Below are 23,336 nucleotides of genomic sequence, written 5' to 3' on the forward strand. Positions count from 1 at the left end.
ATGCACATGGCTCTTCTCTGGACTCTCTCAAGCATTTTCTGTGGAGCAACCACCCCTTTCCTGGATGGCTATATAGCGAACATTGTTTTCTAGGAGAATATTCACCTGTAAAAAATATCAGTGTAGGGCTCCTGTGCTACAGCCTGGGTCAGCTCTTAAGGGCCAAGCAATCTTCTGCCCTGAAATCCATTAAGTGCACTGACCCAGGTACTATTAATCAAGGCCAGCTGACCCCCAAGCCCCTTCTCACCAATTGGTTCTGGAGTTGCATTTAAGGAACTCTTCCGCACCTAGACCTGGCTGCACAGAATACTGGTTTTGATTTCCTGAGAAAATCCTACCCCAGCAACACCTCTGACTTCCCTGGTTCCTGCCCCTGCTTTCAGCTTGCTCTTGGATTTTGGCCTCTGGATTTTCTGTGTAGATATGCTCCTTGACTCCTGAAGCCAGTTTGACTTACTTTTGAACCTCAGCCCATGGATTTTCCTTTAGACTTGGAAACTAGGCCTCAGTTCAAAAAGCCCCTGGCAGAAGTACTCTATCATGCTTTACTTAAAGTGCTGTTAGTGGGAGCAAACTGAACAGACATTCACTGTTTTTTGTGGGGGAGGGCTTGTATCCTGCCTGAACTAGCTGAGGCGGGCAACTTTGGGTGATCTGACATACCCAGGAGGCTGCCAGCCAGAGTGGTCTCTCTCCCAGCCCTGCCTCACTGCCAGCTGGTGTCCATCAGCAGCAGCTGAGGAAGAATTGGCTGGGGGGGAGGGGGGAGGAGGAACCTGCCTGGACCCTCCTTCCCAGGTTGCTGGGTCTGGTCTTGGTGGGGAGGGAATGGGCTGGGTCTGTATAGCAGTGGGGCTCCCCCCACAGCCTCTTGCATAGGTGGAGGAAAAAAATATGATTGGGGGGTTGAGTGTGTATGCACACAAGTGCACACTTGCATGTTCACCTCCCCCCTCAGCAAGTAGGTCTGTCATGGGAAAAGGGCATGGGGGGAAGATTGAGACCCCTGTGGTAATGCAGGGAGTGGGGCAGGGGCAGGGCAGGGGCTGGGGTGAATGGGGGTCTGGGGCCAGGGCAGGTTGTGGGACACTTGGAGCCCAGGCAGCTCATCCAGGGGTGTAGGGAGGCTTTGGCCACTGAGTGCACCCTTGAAGCAGGTACAGCAGATATGTGTCTCCCCAATCTGTGAGCAGGATAGAGGTGGGCTGCTGCTGTGGTCTGGGCTTTGCACCCCATTGCTGGTGCCCTGGCAGCAGCATGATGCCATGTGCCTCCTGCATACTGGCTGCACTGCCTGCCCAGCAGTGGGAAGCATGTGGCATTGTGTGGCTGGCAGGGCACTGGCAGTGAGGTGTGCAGCGCAGTCCGCAGTGGCAGCCTACCTCTGCCTTGCACACAGATCAGGGAGCATGCATCTCTGTGCCTGCCCCGGGGATGTGGGCAGTGGTGGGAGCTCCCCAGGCAGCAAGCATCCCACAACCCACCCCGGGGCCCCATTCACCACCCCCACAGGGGCCTCTATCTGTCCCCCCATGCCCCTTCCCATCCACACATTTACTTGCTGGGTGCTGCTCCACACATTGCTGGACTGGGGTGAGTTCCCAGCTGCCTTCAGGCTCTGGCTGCTTGTCTCTGTCTGTGCGCGCCCCTCCTCCCTGATGTAGTTGCCTGGAGCTCACACCCAGGCTACCTGCATTTTGGGGGGATAAGCCCTATTAGCCACAACTTTCTGCTGCCTATGGCTTCTTGACAGTTGCTTACAGGAGCTGCAGCACAGGGCTGCCCTGCTTGTTTTTTTCACCACATCAGGAACTGGGGGTGGGGGAACGGAGCCCCCCTGATGCATAGTTCTGGCCTGGTCCTGGTTCCCCACAAGACCTGACCTAGTAATCAGGGGTGGGGGGGATAGCATGGTGGCTCTGTTTTCCCTGATCCTCCCCTCCCCCCCCAACTATATAGAGAGGAGACAGAGCTTTTCTATCTTCTCTCTGTGACAGCATGGGGGAGAAGCAGGGCCAGTGCTTACTTAGAGCAGATAAGCACCAGGTGAGTCCAGCAAACTGTCCATTGAGGGGCCCCTGGGATACCAGGGGAATGCAAACTACTTTGACTCACAATGGGATGTGGTACGGGCATCTGATGAAGTGCTCAAAGCTAAAGTGCTTTAATCTGATACTACATCCACCCAGGGTGAACAGAGCAGAATCTGCCATTTTAAAATGCTTTGTTCCATGAGTGTCTGTTCTGTTACAGCTGTAAAGCATTTTCTGTGTGCTTAATGCACAGTAAATGTAATGTCTGTACCTAGCCAAGGCTGCTGATTCCTGGCTCCCGACTCTGGTTTGGCATTTTGGCTCCTGACTTGTGGCTTCTGACCCTTACCCCTGCACCCTCCCAGCTCTACACCTGGCTTTAACCACTAGACAAGCTGGTATGGTGGATGACAACAATCGGGTAGTCTTCACTGTGTTGGTATAGTGGTAGAGGCTTAATTCAATTACTTCCAAAATTTCTCTGAATCCCTTACATTGACTACCAACTTGATTAATCTTGTCTACTAGTGACACTGAGGACTGAGGAAGTGATTGTTACAGAGGTTTAGGTTTTTCTTCATACAATCATATTAACTGAACTGCATTTTTTATTCTTCTTCCCCACACTCTCTACATTTTACTGCCCAAAACACTTGGCACGTTAATCCATTTTTCAGAGGGCATTTAAAAAAAATCAAAATAAAAAAAATACTTGAAAATGAAAATATTCTGTTTTAAGTTTTCAAGATTTTCTTACAAAAATACTCACTTTGTACAAAAGCCATTTTATGTTAAAGGACTTATAACATTTCAACCAGTCCCACTCATCACTACCTTCTCATCATCACCTTTAAATATGCAATATTTTTTCTAGAGCAGGGCTAAATTAAAGTTACATTCAAAGGAAATCAAAATTTAAACATTAAGGACCAGATTCTCTTTGACCTATTAGACATCTAAGTGAATTCTTTTCACCCTGTTTAAGTCCCTGGAAATCCTTTAATGCATCCATTTCTGTAGTTCAACAACAAAAAAATAAAGCAGTGTGGGGACTTACAGGTGTTCCAGGCTCCTGGCTGGACAGCCAACAAGTTGCTTCAAAGGTGATCTCTCCAAGAGGAGGTGATAGGGGAAGGCTCTTTGGCTCCCTGCCCCTGTACCACAGGGGAGCTCAATCACTGACAGCTTGCTCTCTCCCTTGCCAGGCAACTGGCCAGGCTGTCAGTGATCAGCTGGAAGCTACTATAAGCAGCAGCTGCCAAAATACAACCCCCCACCCCCACCCCCTGCCTGCAGGAGTAACAGGGGCAAGGAGAACTCTACTTTTCACTCCTGCCACCTCTGGTAATGCTGCTGCCAGAGCCCCAGTTCTTACCAGGGCTCTTGCAGGCATGGTGGGGATTCCTTTACCCTGACCCCAACCCTCCCCTCTTCCTGCTCCACCCTTTGCCTGGTCAGCAGAGGCAGGCAGGCATGCAGTTGCTATGGTGGTTGTGACAGATCTGCTCCAGCAGGAATTGCTGCCACCACTTTAAGAGCCTGAGAAAAGGCAAGGGTGTTTGAAGCAACAGCAATAGTAGCAATGCTCCAGCCCACAGGACAAGCTATTTGGGAGCCAGACACTAAGTCTTTGTTCCTCTCTCCTTGCCACAAAACTGAGAAAAGAAGTACTGTTTTGTAGTACGTTTGCCATGTCTATAGCTCTATAAACATCTTAAACAGCTCTCTTTTGGTAGTGCTACAAGAGCACATTTAGCACTACAAAGGTAATGCCTGCCCATGACCTAAGACTGAATCACAAAAAAGCAGCAACAATGGGGACAAGCTTTTGCATTAATAGTTTTTTAGGGACTCAGAATGGAATAATATCACACACAAATACCTAGGTCCACTTATGTGCCTAATAGCTCAAATGAAATCTAGCCTTAAATGTCTTAAATCATAACTATCTTTATTATTGCATGATATTTGGGTGCCTCAATTATGCTAGAATACTTGTTTTTATTGGAAAACTTACCTCAACTTTAGCTATGGAATTGTAAGTGTGACTTTTCTAATAAAAGTTAGCTAGATGTGGATACCGCAAACAAAATATGAAGGATATATACATGCGGTTATAACAGAAATATAAGTGAAACTATAGTTGATTCAAAGGCAAGCTAAGTGTGACAAAACCTTAAAAGTTTAGTCAGCCTATGTAAATAAATCTGCATGATAACATGGTACTAGGGTATTAGTACCAATATGCCAATATTTTAGGTCTGTCCATAAACAACTAATGTTACTTCTCGCCATAACCATGAGATAGTCATTCATTGACTTCACTGACATTTTTCATGGTGTTAAGGTTAATTATGGTCATATGGCACCTGCTGAATCAACACTTTGTTGTCTCTCTGTTTACATTTCTAATTTGTGGAATGGTGATAATATTTCCTTTCTTCCATCTTCTGCACATCTTATCTACCAGTATTTAGACTAACTTCTTGGGCTAGGTACTGTTTCACAAAGCATATGTGAATGGCTTCTGGCTCAGAGGTTCTGTGGGCGCCTTTACAAGTGAACTGGAGTGACGGCATTTTAATTAGAGCGGCTCTCGGGAGCTGCTCTAATTAAAATGCCTGCAGCATCTCATGTATTCAGCACCCCATGCTTCAAAATGGTGGCAGGAGCACTTAAACTAAAGCTCGTTCCATGACCTTTAGTTAAAGCGCTCCCTCCACCATTTTGAAACCTGCAGACACAATACACATGATGCGGCAGCTGCTGGAACATTCTAATTAAAATGCTTCAGCAGACTTGATTAACTTAGTCTGCTCTGATGTGTTCTAGTTAGAACATGTCAAATCAGGCACCCTGCATGTGTATAGGTAGGATGCTAGAGTACACTATGCACACCTGAAAGAAAACCAAAACCTGCAGTTTGCAGCCAATACCTACCCAGGTTTTTCCAAACTGTTTATAGAATCTTAGGGCCGGAAGGGACTGCAAGAGTCATGTAATATAACATGGGGCTACATGCAGAAGCATATGCATACAACTTAAATGTTCGATGCTGTCACTGCATCTGCAATCGGATTGATTCTGTCTATGTATTTGAAAGTGTAATCTTTAAAACAAATCTGGACTTACAGTATTTAACTCATTAAGCACTCCTTACAGATGATATAGCTGTATAATAATTAAAATCAATGTGAAGTGCTAGAAAATACCCAATCCAGCTATGGATAAAAGATTAAAAGTGACAGCTATAAAATACATTTTTAAATTCACTCTCTCACATGCACCCTGGTTTTGTAATTTCTAGTCTGAATGCCTTCCAAAACTTCATTTGACACCACCCACTAATGAGAAATGGTGGCTAAATCATATGACGTTAAGAATAAATGAATAAACACCCTGTGTGATGCGTATATTACTGAAGACCCCTGTGGCAAGACAATCTGTTTCTTTTGAGGGCTCCTGTTCTGTTGATAGATAGGGTAACTATTCACATGCTTCCTTCTGGCTTGAGACGGTTAAAGGGCCATATTGCTGTCAATGCTTATTTATTGCCTTTTCAGTCTTTTTTTTCCTTAAAAGAAAAAAAAAAGAAATAAACAAGTGAAAAGAAATTTTAAGAAGTGAAAGCAGATAAAATTAGGAGACTATGAACAGCTTTCTAGTCTTTGAGTCAGTGATTTCAGGGTATGACTCAATAGGATCCCATCCTTCTTTCCAAGCAAGACACTAAGGGTACATGCAGATATTACATTTAGGACAACCTAATTAGGGTTAAGTTGACCTAAGCGCTGACCTGAAGACATTCAGGGAGGTTAAATCAGGTAAAAAAAATGGCCAGCCCAATCTTAATTAGTTCATCTGAGGCGCTGAACTAAGTTAGATTGAGAACGAGTGAGCCCAACCTACCAAATATCTGCGCTGGTTTGGCGCACAGCCCTGGTGCTGGGAGAGCCCAGGTGCACACCCCAGCCTGGGGCTGTGCTCTTCCAACCCTGCAACCCTGACTGAACCAGATACCTCCCTCACCCCCACAAGGACAATCACTTCCCCCCCACTATACAGACCCACTAACCCCCCACCCCCCCACCCCCAATCCTGTTGATGTCTCCCCAACTCAAGTTACTTACACTGGGTTCCCAATGTGACTTCCAGCACCAGCAAATGTTCACAAGCCACTCCACAATATACAAAGTGAAAACAGAAAACAAGCTATGAAATTATTTCTTAAATAATGGATATTTCCCTCAGAAGCAAACTTATCTCATCAGTTAAACTATTCTGTACACATTCTTCAGCACACCTTTCTGTTCTATAGCTTTCACTGCACATAAGCCTACTTTTACATTTCACCTATTTTTGTGCCTAGGGTCATGCATAGATGAAACAAGGGGCACATGTATACAACACTTTAAAGCAGGTTAAATATTTTTGCACCACTTCAATGGTGCTGGTGTATACATGTGTCAGCAGTGTATTGTGCAGTAATTCGAGCTACTGTAGCACATTCAGCAGTGTAATGCACCTTAAATGACTTGGGGCGCAGCAAACTAAAACTCCTCTGAGGAGTTTTAGTTTGCTGCCCTACAGCCACAGAGCTAAGCACTGGGCTCCATGCAGCCTGCCTGCCCAAGAAATAAAACCAAAACAGCCGTGATCCTGATCTTTCCCCCACAGAGCCTGCCTGAACTGTGCGAGGCCCCGGTGCTTCCCTCCATAGCTGTGGTGCCCCTAGGGATGGTCTGAGCCAGGTGCCTGTGTGTGGGTGCCACCTGGGTGGGGGGGAAGGGTTGCTACAGAGAGAAGCACCAGCCCCTCTCCCACACCCCAGGGGCCACCAGGCCCAAATAAGGCTGTCAGAAGAGCAGGAGAGCATCCCAACTAAGGCAATGAGGATCCAATAAGAAGAGTTCCCAAAAGAGGTGAGGTCCCCCACCCAACGTGTGAAAGCAAAAAAGGCCAGCTGTCACGAGGGGAAAGGTTCACTATTGAAGAGCAGGTGCCAAAGGGCTTGCGGGCACAAGGCAGACATCCTGCTCACCAGGTTGGTGGCCAGGTAGAGGACAGCCTGCAGGAGCCACAGATGCCTGTGCCAGAATTGAGAGACAGAGAACTCCTTCTCCTCACAAGGACAGAAAGGTCCCTGACTGCAAGTCCTGTATAAATGACAAGACCTCTCTGTTAATGTCCCTGTTGCAGTGTTCCTAGGGCATTGGATTGCCTTGATCTGGCTCTGTTAGACACTTCCCACAAAATGTTCCCTTACAAGTTGTGTCATAGAATATAAAATGAGGACTGATTAAGCAAATCACCTCAGAAAAGACTCCCTGGTTCGTAATGGAATCAGAGTGACTTCCTTCCAAATAAATGTAATAAACAAAAAGAAAAGTAGGGTAAGTGCCAAAAGCAATAAAAAGGACCACTAAGTAATGGCATTGCATAAAGTAGGTTCCTTCCTGCAGGTAATATCAATTTAGCAATAAAGCCACCTGAGGAGAGATCATAGTCATTACAGGCATCTGCTCCTGGGAACAAGACAAAATAAAGAAATATCTATGCAGCAGATAATCTTGTGATAAACAGGATCATACTATCTTGCAAAGGTGAGCTTAAGCTGAAGCTGTCGTTTATATTTTCCATTTATTGGCTACCTGTCTACATATTTTTTAATTTGTCAATCCCAATCCAGATTAAATTTGACACCTCACAATGTTTGCTAACTCAATAAATTGCCTGTCAAAGGCTCATTATGATTACACCCCCACCAAAATGTGTCATTCTGTTCTCCAGTTCACCATCTTCCCAGGGGCCTACTGTAACTCCATGATGTCTCATGTGGAAAGCGACCCAAATACCTCCAGACGATTTTGGTTTTGCTGTGTCAGACAGAATTGACTTGTAGAAACAGGGGTGAAAGTAGAGCAGATTCTTAGGAAAGGAACTTTTAGAAAACATCTTGATCAAGCTAGCATCTCCTTGTTCAATAGAGTAAGCTATTGGTATATCTGCCACTTGGTACCGGGCTGGCATTATAAGGAGGGAGAGACATCACTGTTACCATTATTGTGTGGAATGGAAGAGTTCAGAAGGTGAGTGAACTGCCAACAATTTTAGTTGGAGCTAGATAAGGATAAATCAAGGATAAAAGTGGGCTGATTGCAGTTGTTACTGCAAACATGAAATATTTGCTATACTGGAATGTGGTTTTTTTTGGTGGGGGGGTTGCTATTTTGGTTTCTTATTGTTCAATACTACTCACTATCTTTGAGAACCAAATGAGCTCAGAATCTAGTCTCATATATAGGGCATCATGATCCTCTAGTGTCAAGAAAACAGATGCATGGATAGTGAGCCACATTGAAAATAAATGGCAAGAAATAGTTAGCCTTCTTTGTCTGAAAAGGGTCTTGCCGTGTACTCTTCTTGCCATGTACAGTAAAGAAATGCTTCTGGATTGAAAAAAAATGATCCTCTATACAATATCCAGTCTGGCCATCTGCCAGACATGATGATGTACTGATGAGTGGCTATGGACTGGGGCCAGTGGCACTAAATGTGAATAAATTCTATTTAGGAACACCAAAAAAAACCCTATCTACAGTAGCCAAAAACTTGCGGCTTCTCTGTTCCCTCAATCGATTATGATCACTGCAGCAATATTATTTTCCAATGACACCGTCACAGTGGTAGATCAGCTGGAAGATCTGCTGCTTTATTTTACTACTCCTTCTCCTCTTATTTCATTCCAGTACACTTGTGGATTAATACAGGGCTTTTTAACATAGCATAACAATGAATGGGTAATTACAATGTTGTATGGGCAGAAAATGTGTCACTGCAGAGATTATAGAAACACACACACACAGAGGAATATAAAATAGTCTCACAATGTTACAGAGACTATAGGCCTGACTCGCCAAGGTGTGAAGAAGAGGTTTTTACAAGGAAGAGACTGCTGGACCCATAACAAGAAAAACGTCCTTAAAACCAGTAACAGTAAATCTGATTTATCTGTACATCTAACAATAACCATAATAATGAATTTGAGCTCCATGTGTGGGTGCTTTTAAAACAGGCAGCTAAGAGCACTGATAGCATTAGGCATTCTGGAAATTACAGTGATCAAAGATATAGAGAAAAAATTGCAGGTTTCAATGGGGGGAACTATTGCTTAATTTGTTTACTCCATGGGATGCATTGAGGGACTAATTAACTAAATCATGGTGGTTTTTAAATGTCTTTGTGTTTCCTAAAAAATAATCAGTTGTTTCATTTTTTTAAAAAAATGAAGCGCTAGAATACTAATACACAGAAATTAGATGGGCAGGATTGAAAGTATGCAGACTTTCTCATTTTAGGCTCTCGGGTTTTTTTTACACAAAATGACCTAGATTTTCACAGCTTCAGTCACACCATGGTCAGGAACAGCAGAGCTAGGATGAGATCTGTAGTGCAGCTCATTACCTAACTCAGCTGCTGCTATCATAAGCCATCATTTGTTCTGTGTCTCGAAGAAGGAGGCATTTAATAGTGAAAGAAATATAGTGACAAAATATTGGTATAGTGGCTGCTTGCAGTTCAGTGATGCTTACTAGTCTAGAAGATGACTTGGCAGGAAAAGAAGAAATTTGATATATAAAAATATAGATTTTGGGGCCAGTAAATAAAATATTTTTCTACATAGTAACTGAACTGATAGTTGCTTTCCTTATTGTCCATCTCAGCAAAGGCCAATTAGAAATGGAGACTGTAACAAGCTCAGCAGTCTCTCCAGGATCATGCAGTGGCATATTATGAAGAAGCTGGTATTGCTGCTGTTTATGTCACAGCTGCCTGGAGGTAAGGAGAAGACTCCACTATCTGGGAATGAACATCTTTCCTCTGGGACTGAACATCCTTTCCTATGCCCTGAATTCACACAAGTTGAGAATTTTTTTAAAGAAATGTGTGGGGGGTTGGGGTAGGTCACCCGGTTGTGAGTTTCCCAATTCCCCGAATGGCCCCTGGAGAGGAGTGGGTACGCGCCGGACCGCTCGTGCCGCCGTTAATCTCGCCTGCCACGACTTGATGGATCAAGGGGTTCACCCAGATGGGGCGCTGACAGTCCAAAAGAAAAGGGTACCCAGACTCCAAAGTCCAGGGGTCCTGAGGGCTCCTCCTCCCCTACACCCTCGCCCGAGCCTCCGGGTTACGGGACCCCGTTGGGGCTCCCTTGTTGACAGACAAGTCTGGCGGGGTACCCGCCTACTGCCGGACCCGCCCCGGAGTCCGCCCAGCACCTAGTGTCCCTGGTACCAGTGGCCTCTCCGGTCCGGATTTGTCCTGCCCTCAAGGGCCTGAGTCTCTAGACCCGGGGGGGGCTACAAAGTCCGCCTCCCTGCCCGCGGGTCTTCTTCCGTGGCCACCAGTCGCCGGAGAAGGGCCCCTCCGGCCGAGGCTCCCTTCCCGGGTTCTTCCGTCGGAACCGCCTCTGATCCCTTCGGTACCTGCGTCCCGACGGGATGCCCCGCTGCTCCCGGCTCCACTGCGGTCAACTCCGCTGTAGCCGGTGTCCGCCGCGTGGCTCCCGGTTCCGCCGTTGTCCACCCCGCTATCGCCGGCACTGCTGCTCCCGGTTCGGCGCTTACCGGCTCTGCGCCTCCCGGCTTCGCTGCAGCCGGCGTCCGTTGCCTCGATCCCGGTTCCGCTGCTACCGGTACTGCCGCCACCGGCGCCTCTGCTGCCGGCGTCCCTCGCGCCGCTCCCGGCTCCGCTGCTTCCAGGTCTGCCGCTGCTGATTCCACTGCCGCCAGCGTTCCTCGCGCTGCGCCCGACTCCGCTGGTCCCGGGGCAGGTTCCCGCCGGAGCCTCCGTCCTCCCCTAACCAGGGTAGGGGTGCTCCTTTTATCTGCCCGGGCCGGTCCCACGCCGGCCCGGTTTACGTTCCGGGAAACTTTAAAGTCCCGGCCAGACTTCCGGGTCGAATCCCGGAAGCTGGCCGGAACCCTGGGCTTCCTCGCTCGGGCCGGGTCCCCTGGGGTCCTGGCCCCCTCACAAAATGTTTATAAATAGCAAAAACGTTTTAGAATCAGTCACTGGTCTTAACAATAGCAGACCATCCCCAAACTCATGTGGCATGTATGTACTTAACGTCTAAAAAACAAAACTTTGAGGTGTATATTCTTCACTAAGTGGAATCAGAATAATGCAGCTATTTGCCAGACAATACACTGCAAACTGAAATGGTCCTCAGTGGCAAGGACTTGAGCTCTTATAGTTTGTTCCTCTTCCCACTGAAGTTAATGAAAAAACTCTCACTATGAACTTCTATGATACAAGACAAAGGCTTAAGCAAAGAATCATGAGTGAAGCTACATGCTGACAACTGACTGCACAGAGGCAATCATGCATTTGTAAATGGGCATAAACATGATGTGAGGAAAATATCAATACAATATTTCTACAAAACAAGCCAAATGTACTATTAATAGAAGTGCAGGGCTGCTATGAATGAGGATGAGAAAACTGCCAGCCAGGTATCTAAATGAATGAAAAAAGGAAGGCAGTGACTCCGAGACAGGGAGTTACTGATGCCTCCCAAGTCTGGGGGGGCAAAATTTGTGGGCAGGCCAAAAGCCCCATATCCACTCCTATGCTTCTGTGCCACAGTTTAGTGTCTCCTCCACAACACATCACTGTCCCATGCAGAAAAAAACCTGCCCCATCCTGAGCAGTGTCCCATGCTCCCCCTACCAGTCACCTGTGCTCCAAAAGCATAGAATCATAGAAAATTAGGGTTGAAAGGGACCTAAGGAGGTCATCTAGTCCAACCCCCTGCTTAAAGCAGGACCACCCCCAACAAAATCATCCCAGACTAGGCTTTCTCTACCCAGGTCTTAAAAACCTTCAAGGATGGAGATTCCCCTTCTTTTCAAAAGACTTAAGAAAGCTTGCATGAGTCACTGACAGAAGACAAATAAAGATCAATGCTAACATTAGCCATGTTCTATGAAGTTATATACTACATTAGAGTTTTTATCTTATTGAGAACACAGTGAATCTCTGAACAATGGATATGTCTACAAGTGCCTATTAATGTACAGCAATAAACTCTGAAATTTATTGCTTCCAGGCACATGCCTGCAGGTGTGCTGGGGATCATAGCACATTGAACAGTCCCAGCTAGCAGAGGGCGCTGGGTGCCAGCCTGGCAGCTGGGGCTTCTCCCCCCAGCTCAACATGTTGTGGAGGGGTTGGCTAGGGCTTGAGGGTTTTTTCCTCCACAGCAGGATTGTATTTCCAAGTACTATTCTGCTGTGGAGTAAGTTCAAAGTATCATAGTGCTTAAGGTCAGAAGGGAAATAAACAGATACTCAGGTCTGACCCCCTGCAGGAATGGGTGCCAGGGTCATATCACCCCAGCCAAATATCCGTCCAACCTCCTCTTGAAGACCCCCAAGGTAGGAGAGAGCACCATCTCACTTGGGAGCCCATTCCAGAGCCTGGCAGCCCTAACTGTAAAGTAATGTCTCCTGATGTACAGCCTGAACCTTCTCTCTAACAATTTGTGGCCATTATTCCTAGTAACCCTTGCTGGTTCCCCCTGGTGAGTTTGTAAATGGCCACCAGATCCCCCCTCAGCCTTCTCTTGTGGAAGCTGAATAGGTTCAGGCCCTTTAGCCTCTCTTCATAGGGCCTGCCCTACCACCCCTTAACCATGTGAGTGGCCCTTCTCTGGACCCTCTCAATGCTAGCCACATCCCTCTTGAAGTGCGGCGCCCAGAACTGGACACAGTACTCCAGCTGTAGCCTGACCAATGCCGCATAGAGGGCAAGGATAACCTCCCTGGACCTGCTTGTGATGCATTTGTAGATACACAACAAGGTGCGGCTAGCCTTACTGACTGCTTCCTCGCATTGACGGCTCATGTTCATCCTGGAGTCAACAATGACTCCAAGATCCCTTTCTGCCACTGTGTTGACAAGAAGGGTATTCCCCAGCCTATAGGTGTGTTGCTGGTTCCTTCTCCTTAGTTGCAGCACCTTGCACCTGTCTGCTGAATTCCATCTTAGTCTCATCCACCCACCTCTGTAATTTCTCTAGATCAAGCTGGATTCTGTCCCTCCCCTCCAGCGTGCCCTCCTCGCCCCACATCTGGGTGTCATCAGCGAATTTGGACAGTATGCACTCCACACTCACATTCAGATTGCTGATAAAAATGTTAAACTGTACATGCCCCAGGACTGAGCCCTGGGGGACTCCTCTGCTCACATCCCTCCAGGCTGAAAACAACCCATCCACTACCACTCTCTGGGTGCTACCATCTAGCTAATTTGCCAGACTTCTGACTGTGTAGGCATCAATGCTGCAGTCACCAAGTTTTTTTAAGAGAATGTGTTGGGAAACCATGTCAAAGGCCTTCTTAAAGTCCAGGAAGATGACACCCACCCCGACACCCTCATCCAGGGACTTTGTGACCTGATCATAAAAAGAAACCAGGTTAGTCAGGCTGGACCTGCCCTCAATGAACCCATGTTGTTTGACCCTGAGCAGTACTTCCCTGCAGGGCCCTCACAGATGTTTCTTGATAATTTTCTCAAAGGTCTTCCCAAGGACCGAGGTAAGACTGACTGACCTATAATTGTTGGCATCCTCCTTTCTCCCTTTCTTGTAAATGGGGACCACATTGGCCCTTTTCCAATCCTCTGGTACCTGGCCAGTGCCCAATGAGCGCTCTTAGAGCCGTGCCGGGGCCCCGCTATGACCCTCGCCAATTCCGTCAGTATCCTTGGGTGAAGAATATCTGGACCTACTGGTTGAAATACATCCAGCTTCTCCAAAAGTTCCCTAACTAGGTCATCCTTGACCCTAGGCATGGCGGTGCCTCCCCTGGGTCCATCTGTAATTCTAGTGGGGCAGATGTCCGGTCCCTGTTCAGGAATATGGAGGCAAAGAATTTGTTAAAGAGGTCAGTTTTTTCATTTGCCGCAGTCACCAGATTGCCAAGCCTATCCTGTAGGGGCCCCACATAACGCAGTGCCTTATTACTTCCTATGTATTTGAAAAAGGACTTTTTATTATCCTTTATTCTGGTCACTAGCCCTAGCTCCATCTCTGCCTTGGCCTTCCTAAAAGCCTCCCTGCAGTCCTGAGCAACACCTCCTTAGTGATAGTCCCTTGCTTCCACTGTTTGTATGCCTCCTTTTTTGCCCTCAGGCATCCCTGGATGCCTTTGCTGAGCCATGGGGGCTTCTTAGCGCTCTTGCCCTCCTTGGTGCGCATTGGGACCGACTCCCTTTGGGCTCGGAGGATTGTCTCCTTGAGGAACAACCACACATCTTGGACTCCCATCTTATTGAAGCTCCGAGACCCCAATGCCTCTCCTACTAACCTTCTTAGCTAACAGAAGTTAGCCCTCCTGAAGTTGAGGACCTCTGCCTTGCTGCTTGCTTTCACCACTCTGTGCTGGATAGCAAATTCCAGCAGGCGATGATCACTGTCACCCAGGTGGTCGAGTACCCACAGACCCTTCACCAGGTCATTGCCTGTGGTAAGGACCCAGTTCAGCAAGACATTTCCTCTGGTGGGACTATGTACCTCCTGGGTTAGCTGGAGGTCCTGTATCCTGGCTAGGAACCTATGTGAGCAGTTGGACCTGGCTGACTGCTCCTCCCAGAAGATGTCTGGGTAGTTTAGGTTACTCATGACAACCACGTGCCTTGACTTTACTGCCTTTGTGAGCTGACCTGAGAATTCCAGGTCTAGCTCATCCCCTTGGTGACGCGGTCTGTAGTAGACGCCCACTATCAAGTCCCTTTCCCCACGCCCCCCTTGCATTCTTACCCAGAATGACTCATTTTGCCCCTCCTCTGACACCAACCTGATCATTGAGGATGTGTATTTAAGAGAAAGTTAATTTACTTCAGCCTAATAGCGGTGCACTTGTAGATGCTGAGATGTTTATTGCACAACTAATTAATCTACTGCGTAGTAAAGGTCTGATGTAGACGTGCCCACTATTTGCTAATGGGCATTTGTTATAATTATAATGCTCCTTCAGGAGACCATGAGCATGTGCACACACTACAGAAGTATGGAGTGCATTTGAAAGGATCTTGAGAAGGATCCACAATAAGATCAGAGGACATAGTGGAATCCACATCAGGGACTGCACTGAGAATTAACTAACAGATTAATTATTGATTAAAACAGCAAAAGGAATGGTAAAGGACTAAATTTTGAATTACAGAGTTCCCCATTCCATAGCAAACAAGAAAAATGCAAACTACTCTTCTGCTGTGGGGAATCTAATGTACAGTTTGAACTACTCTACTGCACTGCACTGCTGAAAAACGGCACCGGAATGATCTTACAGTCTGAACTCCATTCCAGGTGCAGGTGCAGGGAGAAATAGCGGGATCCTTGAATAAAACCACAAATGAGAGAGAAAGAAAAAAAGATGAAAGTGGCATAGAGGATAAAAAAAAGAAAAAGGAGAATAAAGAAAAGCAGTTAAGGGAAATAACATTAAGGGAAGCATTTAATGACTTACTTGCTTTGATTTTACCGTCTCTTCTTGGTGAAGATTGGAAGCAGATTGGCAGTGGAGAGGCTACAGGTTAATTGTGACCTCCAGGAAGTCTCATGCTTCTACTTTATTATTTGAATGTGTATAATCCAAATGTGGGTAAACTTTTTGTGGAAGCCAACACATGAGGGGATCTTCAAGACATTTAAAGCTATTCAGCCCAATACAGACAACCTTGGATACCAATATCTGTAGAACAAAGAAGCTCATAAAAAGAAATAGAATGATGAGAAATGGGAACTATTATCACAGTCTTGCTCAAAAAGGAAAAAAAAGCTCTCCATTAATTTGATTACCAACTTATTTCTTTGTTGCATAGTTCTACATACTAGGTGGATCTACATGTGCATTTACACACAACTAGATTTCCAGCACAGTAAGCAATTTTGGCTAGGCATCTACACAAGCAGAGACCTGGCAGCAAATTTGCTGCCAGCTCCCTCCAGCCTTGCCATGCATTTCTGTGGCTACCAGGGAGAGCTCCAGGCCCTGGCCTCAGCTGCCAGCACCCGGATGCCATATTTGAAGCCAGCCCTAGTTGCCAGCACTTGGAAGACATCTTTAAAACCCAGCCCCACTCTGTGCTCTTTGGGCAGCCACTTTCTGTGCACAGAGCAGCAGCGTGGCAGACACACAGAGTGACCAAGTGGCAACTGTATTTGTTCACACTGTGCCTTCCTGCACTATGGCTGTCCCAAGTCCCTGGCCCTGACAGCCAGGACCAGGGTCGCTGGATCCTGCTGGCTATCTCAGTTACCCTGCTGGCCCACCACACCAACTGACAACTGGCCCATGGCTGGCTCACCCCACCTAGCTCCCATAAACAGTAACTGCCCGCCCACCACATGCCTTCCCAGGGCCCCTGCCACTGCACAGCTGCTGCCACCAATGATGCTCATGAGGGGCTCCAGGAAGTCACTCCCATAGCTGCCATCACTCTCCTGGGTCTCCAGCCCTACCAGCTCTGGACCCGTTGTTTCAGCCACCTCTGGTAGCAGCAACTGGTGCAGCAGAACTGGGATGATAAGTGGTGGATTGCCACCTTCCATATGACCCAGGCCATCTTCGCAGACCTGCTCCTCTAGCTCTAGCCCCCCTGGAGTGCTAGGACACTAGCATGTGCCCAGCCTTCCCCACTGACACCTGCCTGGCACTGGCACTGCTCCAGCTGGTCACACCTGCCAGCCTGCGGTATGTGGGGCACTTGTTAAGTGTGGGCAAGGCCACTACTGGGGAGGCCATCCTGGAGGTGTGTGGCACCACTCACCTCCAGGATGGGCTGGGAAACACCGTCCTCTATCTCAGTGACACCCAAGCATTGGTGACAGGGTTCCATGCACTGGGGTTCCCCCAGTGTATCGGGGCTCTGGATGTCACCCTCATCCCAGTGACCTGCCCACCCCATGGAGACTTCCCCTATTATAGATGCAGGGGGTTCCACTCCATGGTTCCTCAGGAGGTCACGAACCACTGGTGCATGTCAGCACGAGTTGGGAGTGCAGTGTGCACAATGCCTGTGTGTTCTGAAACCCCAGACTGGCTGTTCCAGTGGAGAGTGGGTGCTTCATGCCAAAAGCGGCAGACATGCAGCTGGGCACCATCATCATCCCACCCCTGCTCATCAGGGACCCTGCCTACTTTCTTTTGCCCTGGCTGATGAGGCCCTACACCAGCCACCTGGACTCCCACCAGGCCCTCTTTAAATTGGTGCCTGGGCTGGACTCATCCCCTCCTTGAGTGCATCTTCAGCTGCCTCAAGGGCCACTGGCCCCTCCTCACTGCCTGCCTCAAAGTGGATAAGAACAACCTCCCCTGGATCATCATCACAGTATGGGCTGCACAATATATGTGAGACCCTGGGGAGAGTTGCTCCTCTGGGCAGAGGAGGCATGGTGTGTGGAGGTGGCCTGGCAGTGGGAACACCAGCTGTGATGGCAGCAGCAGGCCCTGCTGATGCCCCAAGAGAGTCACACACCCACCGGTGGGGACCAGGGCACTGGGTGTGGGAGGCTCTGGCAGACTACCACCTGAAGCACTCCTCACTCTAGCCTGCCTCCCCCACCACCCACAGATCCCCTACTATCTGCCCATCCCCAGTACCACTCATGCCAGGCAGGCATCTAAAGAACACACCTTTATTCCCCTCACAGTTCACACCCCCATCTCTCCCCCCTTACACATAACCCACTGCTTCCTCAATACATAGAGTCCCCTCAATCAATAGGCACCTAGGGCCCCCCCTGGGGAGGAGCTGGCACTGCTGACATCCAGTGCTGTCATGTCTGACCATTCTTCATGGTGTGATATGGGTCTGTGGAGCTGTCAAGTCAGGTGCTGGCCAGGGATCTCCGAGCTGCTAGCTGACTGAACAACAGGGGAACTCAGTGGGGTGGGATGCTGAACACCCAAGGGCCTCTCCTCCAGTGACATGGCACTGGGGGGGGGGCCGGAAATCAAGGTAGGGTGAGGGCTTGGGCAAGCCACCCATGCTGGTGAAAATTGCACAACTGTGGCCTGGGTCCTGAAGCACCAAAATATTGGTCAGATGCCACAAAGAGCATGTTTTTGTGGGCATGACTGGACCGGTGATTGTAGTCTGTCACATCCTCCCACTATGCCCACAAGGCCTTTTCCTTGTTGTGGCACTGCTGCACCAACTGGGAGTGCCCCTGCTCCTGCATCTTGCCTGAGAAGCCCTCACAAATGTGGGTATTCAAGCACCCACCCCACTTGAACTGCCTCTGTATCACCCCAGAGTGCCACGAGGTCACTAATTTCCTCTTTGTGAGCCAGCACTAGGAGATAAGGGTCTCCCCACCTGAGCCCCACAACCATGGAGTTCAGGCTGAGAGATAAGGATGTCCCAGCATCGCCCCACAGTCTCAAAGCTGGTGCTGAGAGCTCCCTGATGGTGGGGGCAGGAGAGCCTGTTCCCTGCCCAGCTCTATAAGTGCAGAGATGGGGGAAGGGGAAACAGGCTGGGGAGCTTGTTCCCCACTTAACTTCTTACTCATGGAGCTGGCAGGGGAACAAGCCTCTCAGTCTGTTTTCTTCCCAGCTCCATGCATGCAGAGCTGGCCAGGGATCAAGTTGCCCAGCCCCAGCCCGGAGCTGGGAGCTCCTTGCTGGCAGGGGCAGGGGAGTATGTTCCCCACCCAGGTCCATGAGCATGGAGTGGGGGAAGGGGATGAGAACAGGCTGGGGAACTTGTTCCCTGCCCAGCTTTACGCACATGGTGCTGAGCAGAGAACAAGCTCCCCAGCCTGGTTCCCACCCCCCTGCCCAACAGCTCCATGCTCACAGAGCTGAGCAGGGGGTACAAGCCCTCCAGCCTGTCCCCACCCCCCAGCTCTGCGCTTGCAGAGCTGAGTGGGGAACAAGCTGCCCAGTCTCTGCTGAGCATGCAGGGTGGGGTCTGGGAACTGTTCTGGTCAGGGGCAGGTCCCAAATCCATGCCTCAGTTGAGTGATTAAGGCATGGGGCGTTGAAACAGCTTCAGGGGTTACTGGCTGAAAGTCCCAATCTCCTTGTGGGGCACCTAGTAGCAAGCTAGCTGCCCCACTGGTGGATTGATTTAGAGGGCTAGACCTACCCCTCCTCTGCAACTCTTTTCAAGTCCCCTACCCCTGATCAGGGAGCCAGGGAGCTCCCTGCTGCTGGGACAGGGGATCATTGTCCCTGCCCAAGCAGTAGGCAGCACCCTGGAGCCAGAAGACAGTTCTCTCCTGGCCCCATACTCCCTGCCAGCCCCTGGGATAGCACCTGGAGGGAGACTGGAGTTCCCATCGGTGGCCACAGGGGCCCATTGCAGGGCTGCAGGAAACTGGGTGCATATCCTAATGCCAACATGTATAGACACCTCCCCAAAAACACTTACTCTTGATTAGTTGACACCAGCGTAAACCTAGTCCAGAGTAAATTCATGTATAGATGCATCCACTCTCTCTTTAAAAGTTCAGTTATTCTTTTAATCCCCCAGATTTTTTTTCGAGCAAGTGAAGCATAACAGCCTAACTGGGTTTCTAGTCAACTCAATAATATTAAGTGTTTAAAATCAAAACAGGGCAATTCTTCTCACCAAAGTATATGCCCTTGTTACTTGACAGTCAAAGTCATCTTCCGAAAGGAGAAATTTTGGTTTTTTTAAAGACTTGAATCTAACGATTCTTATCTGAACCTGATTACCTCAGGTGTATACAGAAAAGCTTTGAAATCTGTGCCCAGAAGTGACACTGAAAATCTGGCCTAGAACCATTTGGGGGATTTAATCCCAAATATGCTTAGCATCATCTTGTTTAGCATGGCTAGTCCCTCCAAGGACATCATGGTTATTGGCTTAAAAACCTCATTTTAAGGGACAGTGCATGCAGTGTCACAGTACCTAATCTCAGTTTAGATGTTCTAGAAAATTCCTTCCTTGGAGTATTCTGCAGCCAAACCAGTATCTCATCATAATTGTATCTAGTTCACAATTGTAACATACACAAGAATGCTTATTAACCTCTTGCTGATATTGCTAGATTCAAGGTGAAAGAGGATATTCAGAGTAGCTAACAGTTTCAGTAGCTTACTCATCACAACCAGCATAGTATATTGTATTCCAGAGTCCCCAAGAGGGATCAAAATATTCCTGAGAATGCATATAGATTGGCAATATGAGCCATGCAAATGTCATCTTAAAGGAAAGAAAAAGAACTTCAGAAAAGCCCAGGTCAAAAATACTTGAGCTGATTTTAGACAGAGACTTATGAAGGGCGTAAATGATCCTCTCATCGCCAGAAGCGAATCCCTATCTGCTAGGTATTTTTCATTAGTCTGTAACATACTTTAAAGCAGCATAGTAGTGATGAATAATTATAATGGTATTCTACTCACAGCTTGCATTTTGGAAAACTTACACAGCTGTAATGCGTCAGCGAGGTTTATTTGTAATGTGAACACTTTTCAGCTGATTCCACAGCATTGCCTTAAACTACAACAGGAAAAAGTTTGATTAGATATTAGGAAGCATCTTCTAATTAAGAGGGTGGGTATGCACTGGACTAGATGACCTAGAGAGCTTGTAGAAAAGCCATCATTGGAAATTTTCAAGTGTGGATTAGAGAGAAAATTTGTCTGGGATGGTTAAGACATGGATGATTCTGCATTCAGCAGAGGGTTGGACTAGACCAAGTGTGTCAAACTCATCTAGCCACAGGGCTAGATCTGACACATGGGGCTCCTCACAGGTCAGATCTGGACCCTTCCCTTTAGTGGCAAGGCAAGCAGTGATGGTGTAAATCCACACAGGTGCCTGAGACACACAGCATTGGCTCAGAGAGCTGTGGGGTTAACACGGCCATTGTTCACCTTGTCACTGTCAAAGCAAGTCCCCAAAAGGATTCTGATGTTTTCCAAGGCATTCACAAATAAGTGATTCATGCCACAAGTATGGGAAAGATTGCTGCCAGACTGGCAGGCACAGACTATTTTGTGAACAAAGTAAATATATATATGGATAACCGTTAGCAGATTCAACAGAAAGTAACTTAAGATTCACACATGCAGATTCAATACATCACATCTCTCACAGACTCCCTGGGAATTTGGCAACAAAGCAAGTGATGTCAGCATTTGCCCCCATAGGTTCATGAGCCAACTCAGCAGCTAAGGCACCCCTGGGGGTAAATGGAGCTCTCTCTTGCTTGACTGCCACTGAAACAACTCTACAATGGGGCTCTGTGCCTGGGAATTGGATAGCACAGCAAGTAACAGCAGTGTTAATTCCCAGGGAGCTGTGAGGGTTAATGCTATCACCACCTAACACCCAATTCCCAGCTCCTCCAAGAGCATTATGGGCAAAATGACACTGCTCTATGGACTGGATGACCTGTCCCTTATGAGACTGAAACAGCAAGAATCTTGCATTTAGAGAAATCTGGCTGATGTGTGGAAACCACTCTATTATGCCTACATCAAACTCCTGCTATCAGTCCTTCACTTCTTATAAGTTTTGAATGTACCTAAAAAGTAAAAAAAATGCTGAAGTCAGGATGAAAGAAATTATGTAGGTTAATTTTAACAAAAAGGCAAAAAAATACTTATCACTTATACAATATCTTCCTGCATCCTGATGCCTTGCATAAATGAATTTGGGCTCCCAGGGCAGTTTAGTATCGTTTTTGGGCTATTCTAAATTGTACCCAGAAGCAAGTCATTATCTACTGGGGGATAGCAGGATTTCAAATGAATTGGACTAGGAATATGTGGAGAGAGGCACACCACATTATCTTTGCCCCATACTCCCTCTCAACATATGCTTGGGGTATCATGTTAGGACTAATTCTTTTTTGCCCTTTGAAGTTATTGAGGCTGTAGTGGTATATAGTTCCTGGGCCATTCTGTCTATTAATTTCTAGACCCAGAGGTTGAAAGCTATTTCTAAGGTAATACTGTAGTTTAATTATGTTGGTGAATAGAATAGTTTTCCTACAGAATGCCTATCAAAATAAATAGACGCTCAAGTATAATCAGAAACTTCCCAGTTAGAAGCAAAGACCCATCTAAAACTACATATACACTTTCCTTTTAGCTTATCAGAGTCTTTCACTTATTATACATTCCTTGCAAATAAGTTTTTCAAAGAAAAAACAACCAAGTATTAAGATGCTGCTGTACACAGCTCATTCTCTTAGCAGACAAGTGTAACAGGAGCAGCTGGACAGACATCCGTAAATCCCCGAAGGATGATTCATAACCTGAGGCGATTGTCCCAATTTTGCAAGCTGAAAATCTGGCCACAGAGCATGCTGCAACTGCTAAAATAATTATTAGTGCTGCAGAGTGATGACACATTTTCAACCTGAATCATTTGGACATCTTCAGACTTGAAGAAACACAGGAGTCAATTAAAAAAATTGGTTTGGGAACTCTTTTGTATTTTCACAGTTCAAAATGACCTTTTAAAAAAAAAAATCTATTTTGCAGTCTGTTCACTTATTAAGAAAGAAGTTCTTGATCCACAAACATGAATGCCATGGCAATTTGATGCACCTTTATTTAGAAACAAAACTAAAGCCCTAATCCTGAAAAGCATTCAGTGCAAGATCTCTGGATTTAAACAGTATGCCATTAAGTGCAATGAGGCTCAAGATGTCCACTTGGTCATATCAATTTAAAGGATTAGAGCCTCAGCAAATGCTAAGGAAACCAATGCATTTAATAAATTGGCCAAGGTATTCATGTTTATTAAGTTACAGATCTGTATACATAGCAAACAATACCGGGTTTGGTATAACATTCCTTGCTCTCTTTTTTAAAATGTTGTATTTGTTGAGGAAAAGGGAAGGGAGGAGGGTAGTATATGTTTTAGGGGATAGCCACAGACCCTCTGTCGGAGAGAGGGGGTGGGGCTGTAAGGAATGATGGAGGAAGGGAGAGGCATCTCTCTTGAGTACAAGGTACGATAATGGGAGTGGATAGCCAGTGTTAGGGGAAAGGCTATAGAAATTTTTGTCTACCTATATGTGATTGGAAGTTAGGAAGCATGGTTGGGATACACTGGAAGTGCAGTTTTAAAAGGTTTTAGTGTATGGACTGGGGAACCTGTTGCTGTTTCTTAACTTTTGGGTTGTTTGTCTGTTATTGTAAGCTGCTTCAAGCTCTTCTGGATATGGTGAGATAAAGCTAAATAACAACAACATGGAAGTGTGGCAGTGATTAGTATCAATATATGATTCTTACTAGAAAAGGG

The 23,336-nt window shown here is 47.1% G+C and overlaps 1 protein-coding gene across 2 annotated transcripts in view; it reads right to left on the reverse strand.

Moving 5' to 3' along the window:
* SYK (spleen associated tyrosine kinase) overlaps window positions 1-23,336 on the reverse strand; it is a 334,582-nt gene that overhangs the window by 258,456 nt on the left and 52,790 nt on the right. The window contains exon 1 of one of the 2 annotated variants that reach the window (XM_090038534.1): window positions 15,569-15,697. The exons of the other annotated variant lie outside the window; for it this stretch is intronic. The gene's annotated coding sequence lies outside the window, so the exon portion shown is untranslated. Of the gene's footprint in view, window positions 1-15,568; window positions 15,698-23,336 lie in introns of those variants that run through there. 2 annotated transcript variants of the gene reach the window in all.

This window comes from Crocodylus siamensis, chromosome 3, assembly GCF_052110815.1.
Source record: "Crocodylus siamensis isolate JL-2025a chromosome 3, ASM5211081v1, whole genome shotgun sequence".
Taxonomy (NCBI): domain Eukaryota; kingdom Metazoa; phylum Chordata; order Crocodylia; family Crocodylidae; genus Crocodylus; species Crocodylus siamensis.